Genomic DNA, 17,251 nt, shown 5'->3' on the forward strand with positions numbered 1-17,251 from the left:
TCACTCAACACCCTCTGAACATCACACAACACCCATGTCCCCACAAAGGTACCCTCATTTCACTGATGAGGAGTTGCAGGTCATGGTTGATTAAATAGTCAGGGTAGAGCCACAGATGTTAGGAGCACAGGTACAGTAGATGTCAATTGCAAGGAAGATGGAGCTATGGCAGAGAATCGTGGACCGGGTCAGCGCCATGGGACAGCATTCACGAATAAGGGACGACATCAGGAAGAGGTAGAACGACCTACAGGGGAAGGTAAGTTCCATAGCATCAAGGCACCAGCTTGCTATCCAGAGGACTGGCGGTGGACCCCCACCTCCTCCCCCACAGCTGACAGCATGGGAGGAGCAAGTCTTGGCAATCCTGCATCCTCAAGGACTCAATGGAGTTGCCGGAGGAGTGGACACTAGTGAGTCAATATTGACTACCTATCCCCCCATGCCTGCATGCCACCATCACCCTGACACCCATCACTCTACTCCATCCCACACAGTGCACCACCACAATTAAGTAACCTGCACATCCCTCCCAGCCCTGCGTGTACACACACCACAACTGCATGCACAGCATGGAGCACTAACAATACATCACCATATACAAACAAAGGTGGCTGGGCAACCGCAACAATATAGGGGAAGCTAGGGATGCAGAATATGTCACAGACATGTAGCATAATAAACCACTTACCTACCCACAGGTGCCCCAGCCAATCTCAGTGGTGAGGAGGTGCCACGGCTACCCAGTCCCCTACCAGAAGATGTCCCGAGTGATGACAGCAACTCTGGAGTTCTGGATCTAGATGAACTCCTTAGCCCATCAGGGACCACTGGTCAGTCAGATTCCCCAGCCCAAAGCCAGTCCACCTCAGAGCCTCCTCCCTCAGTATCCAACACCACAACAGCCACCCAACATCCCCACACCTCTGTCCCCAGGAAACGTCAATCCGAAGTGTGCCGACCTGTACAGGGTCCACAGTCCACACTTCACAGGCAAGACAATCAGGGTCCTGGGGTCAGTGGCAGTGGGCACACCGTTCAGGGGACACAGGCACAGGGGGGCAGGGACACTCGGAGGACAGCTGTGTGCCAGGGGGAGGATAAGCCCAGGGAACGGACTGTCCAGGAGGCACTCACTAATGTCCTGGGGGCTTACCAATAATCTCAGGACAGGATGGGTCAGGTGATATACATCATGCATGAGAATCAGTGGCTGCAGGAGGAACACCACCAGGAGATCAAGAAAGAATTGCAGGTCCTGTACACCACCATAGTCTCCATTGCAGGGATGCTGGGTGATATGGCCAAGACCATGAAGGAGTATACAGCACACAAGAGGGCCCATTCCACTAGCCAGTCAACTAAACAGCCCTCCACATCTGCTGCACCTAGTGGACAGGAGGTCCTGCTACAGGACCCACAGGCCACCAGCACCCCTCCCCCTGCAGAAGGTGAACTACGCCGCAATCGTTCCCTGCGACCTAGACAGACACCAGAGACACTTGCCAAGACCACCACCAGGAAATGAGAACCTCGTGAATGTCCCCCTTGAGTTCCACTGTGTCGCCTTGTCCACTTTGAACTGCCATTGCTCCCCTTCCTATGGCCCCTTGGACAATGGACCTGTGCTACAAACAGACTGGAGCACTACACTGGACTTTCCTCTACCATCACCCCATTCCATTGCACTATTCCCTCATAATCTTTGCTTCAATAAACATCCTTGAACACAACTGGAGTATTAGTGCTTTATCGGACAGAAATGTGCAATGAATTGAACTGTAACATCCTGTGCCATTGTCCGCAACTTTGTGATTCCGTCCAACAAATGGCCAGTAGCAGTTTGTAGTCATCACATCAGTACACAGTTGTAACCACGCCAACATCTGCAAAATGGGAAGCCATAGGTGACAGTCAGTTGGGAAGCTGCGGAATTGACTGACATCATGCTATGCAGAAAAATTAATTTTATTAGAGGAATGGTCAGTTCTACTGTCTTACCTGTGTGTCATTGGAAGTCCTGCTGTATAACTGATGTCCTGTTGTCCACATCCTCATCTCAGGGTCCACTGCTGTCACTGGTGCATTTTCACCCTCCTTTCTCCTGTAGATAGGGTACATCTCGTCTGATGGCCAGGTTGTACAACATGCAGCGTACAACAACTATCTGGCAGACCTTCTCAGGGGAGTATTAGAGGGGTCCATCTCTCAGATGGAGGCACCTGAACCTGGCCTTCAGGAGACCGTAGGTCATTTCAATTATGCTCCTGGTATGCCCATGAGCATCATTGTACACATTCTCAGCCCCTGTCCTAGAATTCCTTACAGGGGTCAAGAGCTAGGACAGGTTTGGACAAGTTTGGGTAGCCAAGAAGTGAGGGACAAGCATTAGCCTTGCCCATTGGCATGAGGGATGACTCCTGAAGGCATACACTGGCAGACATTATTGGGGACTCAGGCTCACCTATAAGCCACACTCTGTGCCTCTGTAGTTGTGCTATCACTTTTGGGGGGGACGCTGCTATTCCTCAGGATGAGGGTGTCATGCACGGACCCAGGATACTTGGCAGTGACGTGGGAGATGTACTGGTTAGCAAGGTACACCATCTGGACATTGAGTGAGTGGAAACTCTTCCGATGCCTGAAGACCTGTTCATTGGCCCAGGGGGGACTAATGCAATATGGGTCCCGTCAATTGCCCCAATTGCATGTGGTATGTGTCCCATCACATAGAATCCAGCCTTCACAGTGGCCAAGTCTTCTACTTGGGGAAAAGTGATGTAGCTGCACATGTGTTTGAGCAAGGCAGACAAAACCCTTGCCAGCACTATTGAGAACATTGGCTGTGACAGTCCTGCAGCCAAGCCCACTGTCACTTGGAAAGAGCCTGTAGCCAGGAAGTGGAGCACTAATAGGACCTGCACAAGAGGGGGGATCCCAGTGGGATGACGGATAGCGGATATCACATAAGGCTCCAATTGAGCACACAGCTCTGTGATTGTGGCCCTGTCCAGTCTATAGGTAATTATTATATGCCTGTCCTTCAAGGTAACCAAGTCTACAAGGGGTCTGTGCATGGGGGCTCGCCTCCTCCTGCTATTCCTCCACAGTGGTAGGTACCTAAGGGACAGAAGAGTGAGACAGGAGTGACAACATGAGAAATGGATCCACCACTTCAGTGTACATAGAGCATGTATGTAACTGGACACTGAAAATGGCTATGTATGTACAAGCGACAACAATGACGCAGTTTTTATTCTAAATTGTGTACCAGCACTATAACATGGCAACCACCTGTTCATTTGTAGGGAAAGGTGGAAGTAATCTCACTCCGCCGGTGTTGGGCTTCATGGTGGAAGGTGGTCTGCACCGCTGGGCAATTCCTCATTGGCTAACATGGGGCTTAATGGAGTACAGTATCCAATGAGGATCACAGCCGGCAGTGACACTGTACATCGCCGTGGACATGGCCACTATTTTCTGACTATAACCTCACTTGATTCCTGACTTTCCACAGGACAACACTTCCATTACGTGTGCTGCTGTGACCTGTGCCTGGAACCTGCCTTGGCCCATGCGACAGGGGAAAGGGCCTCTGCCTTCACTTCGGAAGAGTTAGAGCGCCTGATGGATGGGGTCCTATACCTGTATGGGCCTCCAGACCAGCAGCTGAGTACACCATGGGGAGGTTGCATGCAACAAGGCTGCATGGAGATATGTGTGATGGCAGTGTGTCATTTGGGTGGGGGGTATGGCTGGTGGTAGTGTACATGGAGGGCTCCGGGGGATTTGTGTGCCATTTGAGAGGCAAATGATGTCTGAATGCCATATGTGTGACAGGATGTATATTCGGATTCATGGTGTCCCTCTGTTCATGTTTCCCTGCAGGTCAGCGCCCATCAGAAGAAGGGCCTGTGGCTTGCCATCACCAGGGAGATGTGGACATGGGGGTTTATAGCTGGCGGAGCACCCACTGCAGTGAACAGTGGGAGGACCTGGGCCTGGAAGAAAACGGGGGCCCGCTAGGGACAGCCTCCCGATGATGAAGGGGTGCCTGCTGGAACTGGACCACCCTGATTGCCCGTATACTGGCAGTGGCCTCTTTAGAGTTGGATGGGCGCTTGAGGCATCACAGCAGCCACAAGAGGGGAAGTCTAGTGTGTGACAACAATTTTTGTTGCCTGGCATGGGATTCTGGTGGTGGGTTTTAGTCAGTGGATGCTCCTTAATGCTAGCTCATACATTGCTGCATGGTCCAGCTCAGGGTTATTGGGTGGATAGCAAAATCTGGATCGCTAGCTAGGTGGCTTTACATGTCAGACAGGGCTTAGTAGGTTCCACGAGAGGTGCAGATGGCAGTGTTTGGCTCTTAGCCTGCTGTGGTACCTAGCCAATGGTATGCTAATGCAGTGCATTCTGCTGAATCTTGGTCCCTGTGTGATGGTGATGTGTATGCCATCTGTGGTGTTGATACTGTAATTGACCCAGTGTTGCCTTTCTTCCCTCGCCATTTTTTTCTGTCATCCTGTCCATGTGTGTATTAGCATCATCTGGCGAAGAAGCAAGGGCACCGGCGAGTGAGGGAGCTGCAGCCCACGAGACCCAGGAGACAGAGTACACTGATGCTGAGAGGACCAGTGGGATGGAGGACGAGGGGAGCACCATGGCGGGGACAGGAGGTGATAACACTGACTCTGAAACCTCCTCCAGTGGGAGCTCCCTGGTGGTGGCGGACACCTCTGGAACCACCCGAGCTACAGGTACAGCCGCCACCCACCGAACAAGCACCGTCCTCCCAGTAGCCCCCCACCGAATTGCCCGTACCTGCTCACGCAGGAGGATGGGCATCTCCTTCGCCCCAGTCAGCCCTGCTGCCCTCATGGAGAAGGATATTGACCTCCTGAGATCCATCTCTGTAGGTCTGTAGGGCAATCAACCATTGTGAATGTCATCCAGGGACTAGCATCCCAGATGCAGCAATGCAATGCCTTCCTGGAATGCATTCATGGTGGCATGGTGGACCTACAGAGATCGTTTCAGGCTCTAGCCTCCTCTCTGATGGCAGCCACTGTCCCTTGTTCTACAGTCCCCCTCCCAACTACCATTTCCCAGTCCCAGTCTCCTCAACCCCAACCCATCCCATGCACACATGCAGACAAGCATGCACACAAGACATCACACAAGAGTGGCACAGACAAACACGGGCACCAAACTTCAAGCCACAAGCACTCACACAAACAACAGACAGATGCACACACTACAACATCCACTGTTTTCACTGTCTCCCACTCCTCCTCCCTCACTGTCAAATCCGCACTCACACCTGCATGCACTGCATCAACAGTCCCAGGCCCTGCCACCTGTACACCCTTGCCCACAGACACCCCAAGAGCAGACCCACAGACATGTACCCCACACACCACCTTCACCACCTCATGCAGTCACCACCACCACCTTCACCACCTCATGCAGCACACCCACCTCACTTGCAGACACCACCTCAACATCCATCCACACATCCTGTTTGTCCTCTTCCACCCTGTCTACCCTCTCCAAAAAAACACAAACGCTTGCAATCAGACCCCAACAGCCATCCACCTCACACACTGCCCATGCACCTGTCCCCAAGTCCAGCACACCTACTCTTCCTACCACCGCTCCCTCTACCTCCACTCCCATCCCTTCTCCCACATCCTGCCCCAATGTCCTTAAGAAAGTTTTCCTTGCCCATCTTGAACTCTTCACTTCCCCAACCCCCGCCCTGTCTGTAAGTGCAAGGTCCCAGCCACCCAGCCAGGCACCGAAGCCAACCAGTCTTCCACTGCTCCCACCCAAACATCTGCTGCTGCCACTTAGGGGCCCCTCAGTGGGACAGCAGCCACTCCCAGCAAGGACACATCTCCGCCTCAGAAAGGCAGGTCTAGGGTGGCGGAACATTTGAGACAAAGGACAAGGTCAGGGGAGGCACCTCCTGTACCTGGAGGTAAGGACACAAGTCACATGACAATGGCCGGGGGGCCCCTCACAGGAATAAACCCAAGGATCCCTATCCACCACCTGAGGGCAAGGATCCCCATCCACCACCTAAGGCAAGGATCCCCCTCAACCAGCAGAGGCCATGTAGTCCCCCCTCCAGAACCAGTGGGCAAGGAACCCTCACCAGAACCAGTGGACATGGAGCTCCCTCCAGAACCAGTGGGCATGATACCCGCTCCAGATACTGTGGTCTAAGGCTCCTCTCCAGAACCAGTGGGCAAGGAGCCTTCTCCAGAACCTGTGGGCATGATACCCACTCCAGAGACTATGGCCTACGACTCCCCTCCAGAACCAGTGGGCAGGGAGTCCTTTCCAGAACCAGTGGGCATGATACCCACTCCAGCTGAGATGCACCTCCCTCGGTGTGAGATGCCTGCTCATTTCCAACAATATGCCCTTGAACAGTGGAGTCCGGATGATGTCAGGAGTCAAGTTGGGGCCTGGATGATGCCCTGTAGCCCGCGGACGTCCAAATTCCTCTGTGTCATTTTTTGGATGCTGGAAACTGCCTTGCTTTAATGACATGCAAGATAGGAGTTCTCGTCCAAAAAATGACTTTAAGGCCTGTGCGCCTTGTTTATACTCCAGCGTCATTTTGACGCACAGGAGAGCGCGGGCCTTAAAAAACGGCGCACAGCCTGATGTGCGCCATTTTTTAACACCTGGGATGGGGCAGGCATATTTGGATCTGTGGGCTCACTTCCATGGTCTCTGACCATGGAAGGACTGCAGAGGTGCCCTTCCCTGCCCCCAGGGACACCCCCTGCCACCCTCGCCCACCCCTGGAGGACACCCATGGATGGGGTGACCCATCCCATGTAAGTACAGGTAATTTGAGGTAAGTATTTGTTTTTTTTTTTTTTAAGTGGCATGGGGGGCCTAATTTCCCCTCTCTACATGCCACTATACCCAATGGCCATGCCCAGGGGACAGAAGTCCCCTGGGCATGGCTATTGGGCAAGGGGGCATGACTCCTGTCTTTGCTAAGACAGGAGTCATTTCAATGGGGGTTGTGCATCAAAAAATGACGCAAGTCCGGTTTGAGGCATGATTTGTGCCTCAAACCTGCCTTGCACCATTTTTTGAGGCACAACCCCCATTTTCCCCTATGCCGGCGCTGCCTGGTTTGAGTCATTTTTTTTTACTCTGACCAGTCCGCAGCGCCGGCTAATATCATTCCTCAAATAAGGCGCCCGCATGGCGTTTAGGAATGGTGTTAGCCGGCAGTAAAATTTTTGACGCAAACCAGTGCCGGCACTGGTTTGCGTCAAAAAGTATAAATATGGGCCTTGGAGTTCCGGTTCCATGGTGGCCGTAGAGTCCTGTGTGTCCCTGAAAGTGAGTCTTTACTTTTCTGTAAAGTTTTTCCCCCAGGCTTTTGATGGCGTTGCTAACGCCCTGGAAATCCTGTCCGTTTGCTGTCATAATATGGTGTGTGGTACCTTGACTTCCACCTGGCTGTAGGTGGCTACTGCTGTGGCCGATTGTGTTAGCGCCCTGGCAGTTGGTGTGGTACATTGACTGTCTATGGGAAGTATCACCGCCATGGACATAATTTGGCTGTATTTACCACCAGCCCGTTGACGGTATTACCCCCACTTTAACAGTGGCGGTCAGTACACCGCCAATGTCATAATGAGGGCCATAGAGCCCTTAAAGTGGCAAACATGCATTGAAACATTTTCCTTGAACAGAACGGGTGAATACAGTTTCTCCCGTTTAATGCATTGACCAAACCTATGTATGGTGAAAGAGACTGCTGCAGAGAGAAACACTTCTAGTAACTCTGTTCACATAGGAAGGCCTCAAGAAAGGGACCTTCCTATTATATATCCAAAATAACGATGTCGGCCATCCCAAGAAACATATGTATTCAGCTGCATGGGAAAAAACATCTAGATAAAGACAGTTTGGAAGAGGCCTGGAGTAACGTCTGCTTAAGAACTGCAAAATCACGTATTTGCTCTCAGTATAAGGGTAATTTATATCAAAATCACCAGATGATATTTCATTCCCACGAAGTTCCAACAATCCTTGGTGGGTATCAGCAGTGTGGGCGGATTTGTGGGGAAGAGGGGACATGCATTCATGTCTGGTGACTTGTATATACATTCAAAACATTTGGAAAGAGATCCTTTAATTAATTAAAGCAATTACTAATATAGATCTCCTAATGGAGACTACAATTGTTATATTGGGCAATTCATGGATGGTAGTGATTATCCATTGACTACTCTGCTGGGAAATATAATGGCACATGTGTTGTAGGTTATCATATTGTATATGACTCCCCTCCATCTCGTTTATGATCCTAAATATAGCACATATATGCAGCAGGGTGTCTCACTGCCTTAATGGCAAAACGAATCATTTTGAAAAAATAAAACTTCCTTTCAAGACATACAGACCGACTAGAAATGGGAGAAATTTTGCAAAGTAGAGTCGACCTGGAGAAGTGCAACCCTCTATGAAAGAAATTGCTGACACCCATTGAGGAAGTTAGAGACATAGGTATTATAATAAATATGTAAACAATGTATTGACTGAAAATCCAGTTTAATATATCATGCATACATCATAATATTGTATGTATGCACCAGGCAGGTTAGAACTTTGCAGGACAAAAGAGACACGACTGACAGTGAATACCATGTATCCACGTGAAGCACTTGGCCAAATTACACGATTCAAGGCAAGCTCTCAAGAATGGAAAATGGAGCTATCCGGGTGACTGACTGCGTCCACTGAAACGTTGGCATTTATAATTTTAGTGAGCACATATTGAAAAAAGCTTTTTAATCATAGTGATTTTAAAATATATGGGTGCCATTTGGAAAGCATAGATAGGTTTTAGGATGTGGCATAGCTGCAATACGATGACACATTCTGATAACGGCAGCTGACTCTCATGAGACCAATTCCAGCAATAGACATCAACAACAGTTTCTCTCAATGCATTTCAAGGGCACTTTGTCCAAGCATTTTTGGGATGGCTTCAAAACTTGGCAATTGGCTGGAAGTGCTGGTCACTTAACAGAAAGACAGGTTCAAAATAAAAAACTGAGGCCCATATTTAAAGAAAATGACGGAGTGTGACACTTCACCAATCTTTGCTGCACCACGCTCTGTCATTTTCACAATGACTGGAGAGGGAGCGGATGTGGGAGCACACAGCCAAGCCTAGTGCAGCAGGGTTGGGCCTTGGCTTGTTTGCTGCTGCCAAGACCTGCCGACCAGACCCCTGCATTGTCCTACCACGACAGCACCGGTGGCATTGAAGAGGCTTCTGTGTACCTGCTGGGAGGTTATTCATACCCTAGTAGTGCTGTGGGGCACCCACTGCGGAACTCACAACAGCAGCTGAGGGCTGTGCAGCATGCGAGGGCCTAGTCCCAACACCAGCCCACACTGGATCAGTTCACACCCGGAGCCCTGCCTGCCAGGGTGGCCGGGCACCACACCTTCTATTTACTGGCCACGAGGAGGGGTCAGAGTGCATTTGGAGCCTGTATCCCGGACTGACGTAGCCTATGAAGGCTTTTCCTCTCTGCCCAATGGGGCATTACCCTGCGGTCCTGGACCTTCACCCTCATTCCTTGCTGGTGGAGGCAGGGAGAGGCAGCCTTGTCGACCCAAGAGGGGCTGATTATTCCCTCTGCCACCCCCTCCTACACTGCATTCTCCCCTGTCTGCTCATTGCCCCCTGGACTTGAGGGCCTGGGGAGAAGCAGACCTTTGCCAGCTACTTTGACTGTTGCTCCCTACTGCCTGAGCACATATCCCTTCCTCCTGTTGGAGGCCTGCCTTCTCGGTCTGGAGCACAACGTTGAGCTGGGCTTTTAGGGGCCCCAGCTCAGTTACCCACAGAGGATTTTGTGAATGTCTGCCTTACACCCTCCTCAGGCTGCTTTGGCCCTAGCCAGCCCTACCCGATCATTGGTACAGGGGCCACAGGCCTCGGCTTGGTTCTCCAGTCTGGCTTTTTTTGTGCTAGCTGGGTTGGCACACGCTGCATGGCCCTGGGTGACTTGGTGCCCAGAACCTGTGAGGGACCTCATTTGGCTTTTGGAAGGTATGTCTGCCTTCCTCTACTTTCCTGTCAGCTCCGGTGCTGTGCTCCTGGCCCTCCTCCAGGGACCCATGTCTGCCCTGTGACCACTCAGTCTTCTCTTGGGACAATAGTTTGGTTATGGGGTGGATTTTTGTCCTTCCCCTCTCCTGCCTATTTTTTCCTGGTTCCTTGATCATCCACGTAAGCCTCTGGGAATAAGTCCAGACAGTTGCTCTTTTCTGAGGCAGTGGCCCTTCACAAGTCAGCTGCAGTGGCCCGCTGGACTGCCCAGGTGATTTGATGGGTCACATCCTCCAGGAAATCACAGCAGATGGAGTTCCGGGCTTTTCAGGGCCAACTAGACGGAGTGGAATCCCACCTTGATGCACTAGAGATGCAGGTAGCCAAAACTGCAGGACAGGAGGTGAAGCATTAATGCCTCTCGCACAAATGCTTAGACCTGGAGGCAAGGAGCTGCCGGGATGACATCAGCATCTATGGATTCCCATAGTAGATAAAGCAGGACAATGGTGGGCACTTCCTTTGTGACATTATCACATGCCTCTTGGGGCTGTCCTTCACCCCTCCTCTGGAGGTTCAAAATGCCCAACGCATCAAGACCTGTCACACTGCACCTCCTGATGGGCCTTGTCCACTCATCACTTGTTCCATGTTTCATGCCCAGGTCCAGCAGCTCCTAACCTCAGCCTACTTACATGGTCCCTTTGACTATGCGGGCAACGAGGTCTGTATTATTGGGGACTACTAGAGAAAAATGACAAGCACTGGGCCTTCCTCGCCCTCCACCCAAAAGAAGCATCCTTAACAATGCATGCGAACAGAGAGGACATTTAACACACAGGCATAATCACGCTTGCCGGATCAACGCATGGCTTTTTCTGTGCCTTAACAATGCATGTGTCAAACTACACATATGCGTGGTTAAGGCATAGAGAAAGCCAGAGTGGATCGGGAGATGATGCAGTGAGGTAAGTGGGGTTGGGGCAGGGGTGGGTGGATTAAGGACTTGGGGTAGGGGCTGGCTATTTTTTTAGGGGGGAGAGGTGTTGGGGTTTGAGTATCTTTTTTTAGGGCTTAGGGTGGGGGTTGGGCTATTTTTTTTAGGGGAAGGAGTGAGGGGTTTGGGTATTTTTTTATTTAGGGCTTAGGATGGAGGGTGGGATAGTCTATTTTTAAATGGGTGGAGGAAGGTTTAAGGAAGGGTGATAGGAGGGAGGAGAGAAGAGGAGGAAGGATCGGTAGGGGACATGGTGAGATAAGTGGGGTTGGGGCAGGGTTGGTGGGCAGTTTTTAGCAGCGGGAGTGGATTTAGGGCTTATGGTGGGTGGGGGAGTTCGGGTAGCTTAGTTTTTAGAGGCAGGTGGGGGTGTCAGGGTAGTTTAGTTTTATGGGGCAGTGGTGGAGGTCAGGGTAGGTTTTTTTTAGGGTTCAGTGAGGGTGGGGGTTTGGGGTACTTTAGTTGTTAGGAGCAGAGTGGGGGTTGAGATAGTTTTTTTTAGGGCTAAGGGCAGGTGGAGGGTTGGGGTAGTGTGGCTATAGGGGTGGGGGTAGTTTTGGGATTCAGGGTGGGTTGTATGACAGAACCACACATGCTGTTTCGCATGCCATTTCCACATATGCATTTACTAGGCATGCTTTTACCACAAAATTAATTGTAAAGGCATGCGTGGAAATGAAGCAGTCATGGCTCTGACCGCTTTGTTAAGGCATGTGTTGTTCCGGCATGCGTGGTTCTGTCAGACAACCACACCCAGCCCTGCATAAATGGGACATTAAGGCCCTCATTACAACCCTGGCGGAAATGCCGCCTACCGCCGTTCTGACGCCTGCCAACATACCGTGACCACGGCGGTAATCCGCCACGGGTATTATGATCTACACATAGAAATCCGCCACTATACAGATACCCACACAAGACCGCCAGACCAAAGGTCAGTGATAAACTGGCGATAGCCAAACCCACACTGTTATGCCAACAGGAATACGCCCACAGTATCACGACTCACGAAACCATTGGCAGTACATACCGCCGCCCTCAAAATACACACACTCTTACAAAACTACACCACATTGGACAACACACCTGGCACACATACACACACCACACCCACACACCCAATCCAATATAAAACATACACCCACATTACCCACAACCCCTTACAGCGAAAAAAAAAGATAGCAAGCACAGAGAGACAAGCAAGGAGTACCCACTCAATCAGAGGCACAGAACACCATCACCCACACACCATTCACGCACATCACAGCATACACCACAACACATCGCCCCACACATCACCCCACACATCCTCACACATATCACTCACACCACATCCATGGCACCCCAAAGACACCCCAGGTTTTCTGAGAAGGAGCTAAGGGTAATGGTGGAGGAAATTATCCGGGTAGAGCCACAGCTATTCGGATCACAGGTGCAGCAGACGTCCATTGCAAGGAAGATAGAACTATGGTGGAGGATGGTGGACAGGGTCAACACCGTTGGACAGCACCCAAAGCCAGGAATGACACCTGGAAGAGTTGGAATGACCTACGGGGAAAGACACCCATCACCCAAGCATGCCCAGTAGAGAGACTCACCCAGCCCACAAAATCACAACTCACACAAGGGCAAGCTGACATGGAAATCAGAATCATAGATGGAAACACACCCATGCACAATATGGCCCACGCAGATACATTACCAATGCATTTGCATCCCAACAGGACCCCTAATCAAAGTCACCGGAGAGGAGGTACTAGCTACATCCAGTCCCCTCACTGAAGAGGCCCACAGTGACGAGACAGCAGCTCTGCACGCCTGGATCAGGATTACCAACCTGGCCAATCAGGGGCCTCTGGACATTCGGTTCTCCTGCCACAGTCCCAACCCACCACAGAGCCTCCCCCCTCAGGAAACACCAGCACCCACCCAGCGGGCCCTTGCCACTGTCCCCAGGACACGTCAATCAGCAGTGTGTCCACCACTACAGGGACCCCAGGCAACCCCACAAACACAGGATGATCAGGGACATGGGGTCAGTGGCAGTGGGCACACGGTTCATGGGACAGAGGCACAGGACAACAGGGAAGCTTGGACGACTGCTGTGCGACAGGGGGAGGACAGGCCCAGGGAACCCACTCTTCACAAGGCACTCTCCAACATCCTGGGAGAATACCACCATTCCCAGGAGACGATGGGCCAGATACTGGCCAAGTTGCAGGAGACCCAGCGGCTGCAGGAGGGACAGTACCTGGGGATCAGGGAGGACCTAACAAAAATATACACCATCCTGGTCACCATTGCAGGGGTGCTGGCTGACATAGGCAAGATCATGAGGGAGGGAGTAGCACAACAAAGTGCGCCTTACACTAGCCAAACCGAGGAACAGCCTTCCACCTCCGCCAGCGCTAGTGGACAGGAGTACCCGCCACAGGACCAACAGGCCACCAGCACCCCTCCCCCCCGCAGAAGGAGAACCACCTTGCCTTTTACAGGGATAATTGCACCATTGCCGATATACTTCAGTGTGGGCAAAGTATTTTTTTCTTTGTCTGCGCTTCATGGCTACCATGGTGCTCACAGCGCTCAGAGCGCAATCTTGATCTGCACTATCATTTTTACATTACAATCACTCTGATCTGCTCAGTACAGTTTTTTTGAAGCAGGCATATTAACTCTGTGCGCTATCTTATGATGACTCCAAGCTTCCACTAGACAAAAGTACTTTCTCTCTCCAGAAAGAACATAAATTGCCAGAGTTAGTTTTACATTTTTACATTACATGCACTTTGTGATTTGCCTACAACACGTTCTTTGCAACAGGCACATTAACCCTGTGCGCTACCTTATGATGACTCCAAGCATCCACTAGAAAAAGTATATTCTCTTGGCTGCCATGGCGCTCACAGTGCTCAGAGCGTGAACTCAATCGTCAGTATCGTTTTTACATTATATTCACTCTGATCTGCTTAATACACATTCTTTGCAGCAGGCATAACAACCCTGCGCGCTACCTTATGATGACTCCAAGCTTCCACTAGACAACAGTTATGTTCTCTATCCAGAAACAACATAAATCACCAATTACTTTCACATTTGTTTTAATACATGCACTTTGTGATTTGCCTAGTACACATTCTTTGCAGCAGGCACATTAACCCTGTGCGCTAACTTATGATGACTCCAACCTTCCACTGGACAAAGGTACATTTTATTGGCTGCCACGGCCCTCACAGAGCTCAGAGTGTGAATATGATTGATGGTATCGTTTTTACGTTATATACACTCTGATCTGCTTAGTACGCATTCTTTGGAGCAGGCATATTAACCCTGTGCGCTACCAAATGATGACTCCCAGCTCCACTAGTCAAAAGATTTTTTTGACATTTTTAGATTACATGTATTTTGCGATTTGCCTTGAACATGTTCTTTGCAGCAGGCACATTAACCCTGTGCACTACCTTATGATGACTCCAAGCTTCCACTAGACAAAAGTACATTATTTTGGCTGCCATGGAGCTCACAGCACTCAGATCTCTAACTCCATCGGCAGCATCGTTTTCACATCATATGCACTCTGATCTGCCTATTACACGTTCTAGAGATCATCATGATGTTCCTGTATGATAGGAAATCCATAACTTTGGTCCAATTGCAAAGAGCCAGATTTATAACTCCCAGAAAACTCTTCGATGTAAAGTAAAAATCCACTACCAAACTATAGTGTAATGGAAACCACACAGCAAGGTTCACATACTTTTACACAGAATATCTCTTTTAAAGTTGATCATGTCATTCCTTGTGTCTTGATTACCACGTTCAGTGGGCGAAAAGCAAGACTGTCCAATGAAGCGCTGCATATTTCTGCCTTCCCTTAATCACAGCACTTCATCTTTTACAGAAGGTTCAGAAATATAAATGAAGAGTAATATGAGAGGAGGCATTTTAGATAAGCCACTGGTTTGAAACAAGAGGCAAGTATGAATGATAACGTTTATATTTCTGGTATTCCATTTCATTTATTGATGTCAGGTCAGATATGCATCGTTTTTTTCTTAGAATTTTATGCTGCATGCATTTGTGCACTCCTTGATATTAAAATATGGAAACAGGAAAAGGGGCCAAGGTGTTAAAAAGTAGCCTTGAACATAAGCTTCCCAAAGACATGAGCTCAGCATCCACGATGTATGTTAGTGTCATTTTTGCTGAGCACAACGGGTTCCACCGTAGTGCCCTACTGGCAATGCCATGAAAAAAATCCTAATGGATATTACAACAATGTGATCCTCATTTAGTGAAGATCATGTTATTTGTGGTATTCAGATGCATATTTACTTACAACACTTCCACATTTAATGGTGCAAGGTTTATAACTTCACTTGCTGATGCTAACAGGCACAAATTCACCAAAGTAGTGGCATTAGCTATCACATTTCTTATACCACTTTTCCTTGTAAATAAAAATCATATTAATTGCACGAAGATCTACTTTCTGCTCATCTACCATGATTTTTTACACTTCCCAACCTTTTGTCAACCTTTTGTAAATGATGGCCTATATATCAGTTTAATAGTAAAAAAGCATACTGCTGCTAGCCCTTCTCTACACATGCAGTGATCTTCAGCACAAGAGTAATCCAAAGTTGGGTCGCTTTACAGAAAAGGGTTGTTCATGATATGTGATTTCTGAACCTGACATGATAAGCTTGCATGAACTGATGGAACATAGTCCTCTTACTGACCACTAGTGCCGGTACTTAATATTTTTTTACATTGTCTCTCCTCTCCACCTCACCCCCAGCCTTAAGTGCTATTTAATCCTGCCCTTAAAGGGGAGGGCATTGATCTATGTGTGTGTGCACGCTTTGTTGGTCTTCATAACTAGAAGCGTTTAGGGACATGCTGAGCTGTTGGCTTGAAGCACTATAAAGAAATAAGCTATGTTCAAACTGTGTGAAATTCCTCCCAGGCATTGTTTAGTCCATGTTTCTTTGATCCAGGCCATTCAGCTCACTCTGGCTTCCCATGACAGGCGAGAGGGATTCCTGGGTTTGGATGTCAGATGTGCCAACCAGTATTCACTCCCTTTCTCAGTCTTAACTCTCAGAGATCGTACTGCATCAAAACTACACATTCTGCAGACATGTGTGAAGCAAACTTTTTCACAAGGTTGCCCTAGATAATTATATATTTCTTTAACTGTTTAGTTATTGGTGGGAAATTCAAAACAATCTTTTCAAGGTTTCACATTGTTGGCTTCTATGAACCGCTACCTTCCTGTATCTCTTCGGGCTATGCACTGGTCCACCTCTACCGCCCTCTAGGTGCCCCTCCCACTCATCCCTCTCTCTATTGTGTCATTTCTCTCCCTTCTCTAACGCTCTCTCATACACTCTTCCTGCCCCTCTAATGTGGTCGGCATCAGGTCTACGAGCACAGTTTCTTTCCAGTGCCTTTCAAGGTTTCTCTCCCTCAAACCCACCCTCTCCTCAACTTCTTGGGGTGTCTCCTGGGTACACAGGTGCACCCTCTCTATGCATCTGTGGCCTGTTCTCCCCTTCTTTTTTCTCACACTTTCTGCTCCTCTATCCCGACTTCATTCACCACTTAATGTGCAAACTACCTTTCCCTCTCTATCTTCCTTTCTAACTTATCTGTGCAGCTCTCGCCCCTATCTATTCACCATGCCACATAATTCCACTACACAAATACACTACATACACACATTTCCACCACCCACAATTTCACAACTAATAATTCCAATCCAACACACATAATTCCATTCCACACCACATACATCCACTCCAAGCCAAAACACATAGGTAAAAGTCAAGAGCTTTAACTCTCCCAAATGTGTGACCTATTGCATTGCAAATGCCTGCTTTAATCTGAGAAAGTTTCAGATTTGCTTTTCACCCCTTTTTTGTCCCTTGTATAATAAGGGACCAGGGTACTGCGCCCTGTTCTTCATTTTACATTTTTGTTTTCTTTTAGGCGTACTTTTTGCTTTATTTGATATTTTAATTTATGCAATTTCTTTGTGTTGGTTCTTACTATTTCGTTCACTGTATTTTATTTCTCAATAGGCAAGGAGGAGAGGATAAGCTACACGCGTTAGGACTAGCTGCGCTCCAGATAACTTTTCC

The sequence above is a fragment of the Pleurodeles waltl genome, chromosome 11 (genome assembly GCF_031143425.1).
Source record: "Pleurodeles waltl isolate 20211129_DDA chromosome 11, aPleWal1.hap1.20221129, whole genome shotgun sequence".
NCBI classification, from domain to species: domain Eukaryota; kingdom Metazoa; phylum Chordata; class Amphibia; order Caudata; family Salamandridae; genus Pleurodeles; species Pleurodeles waltl.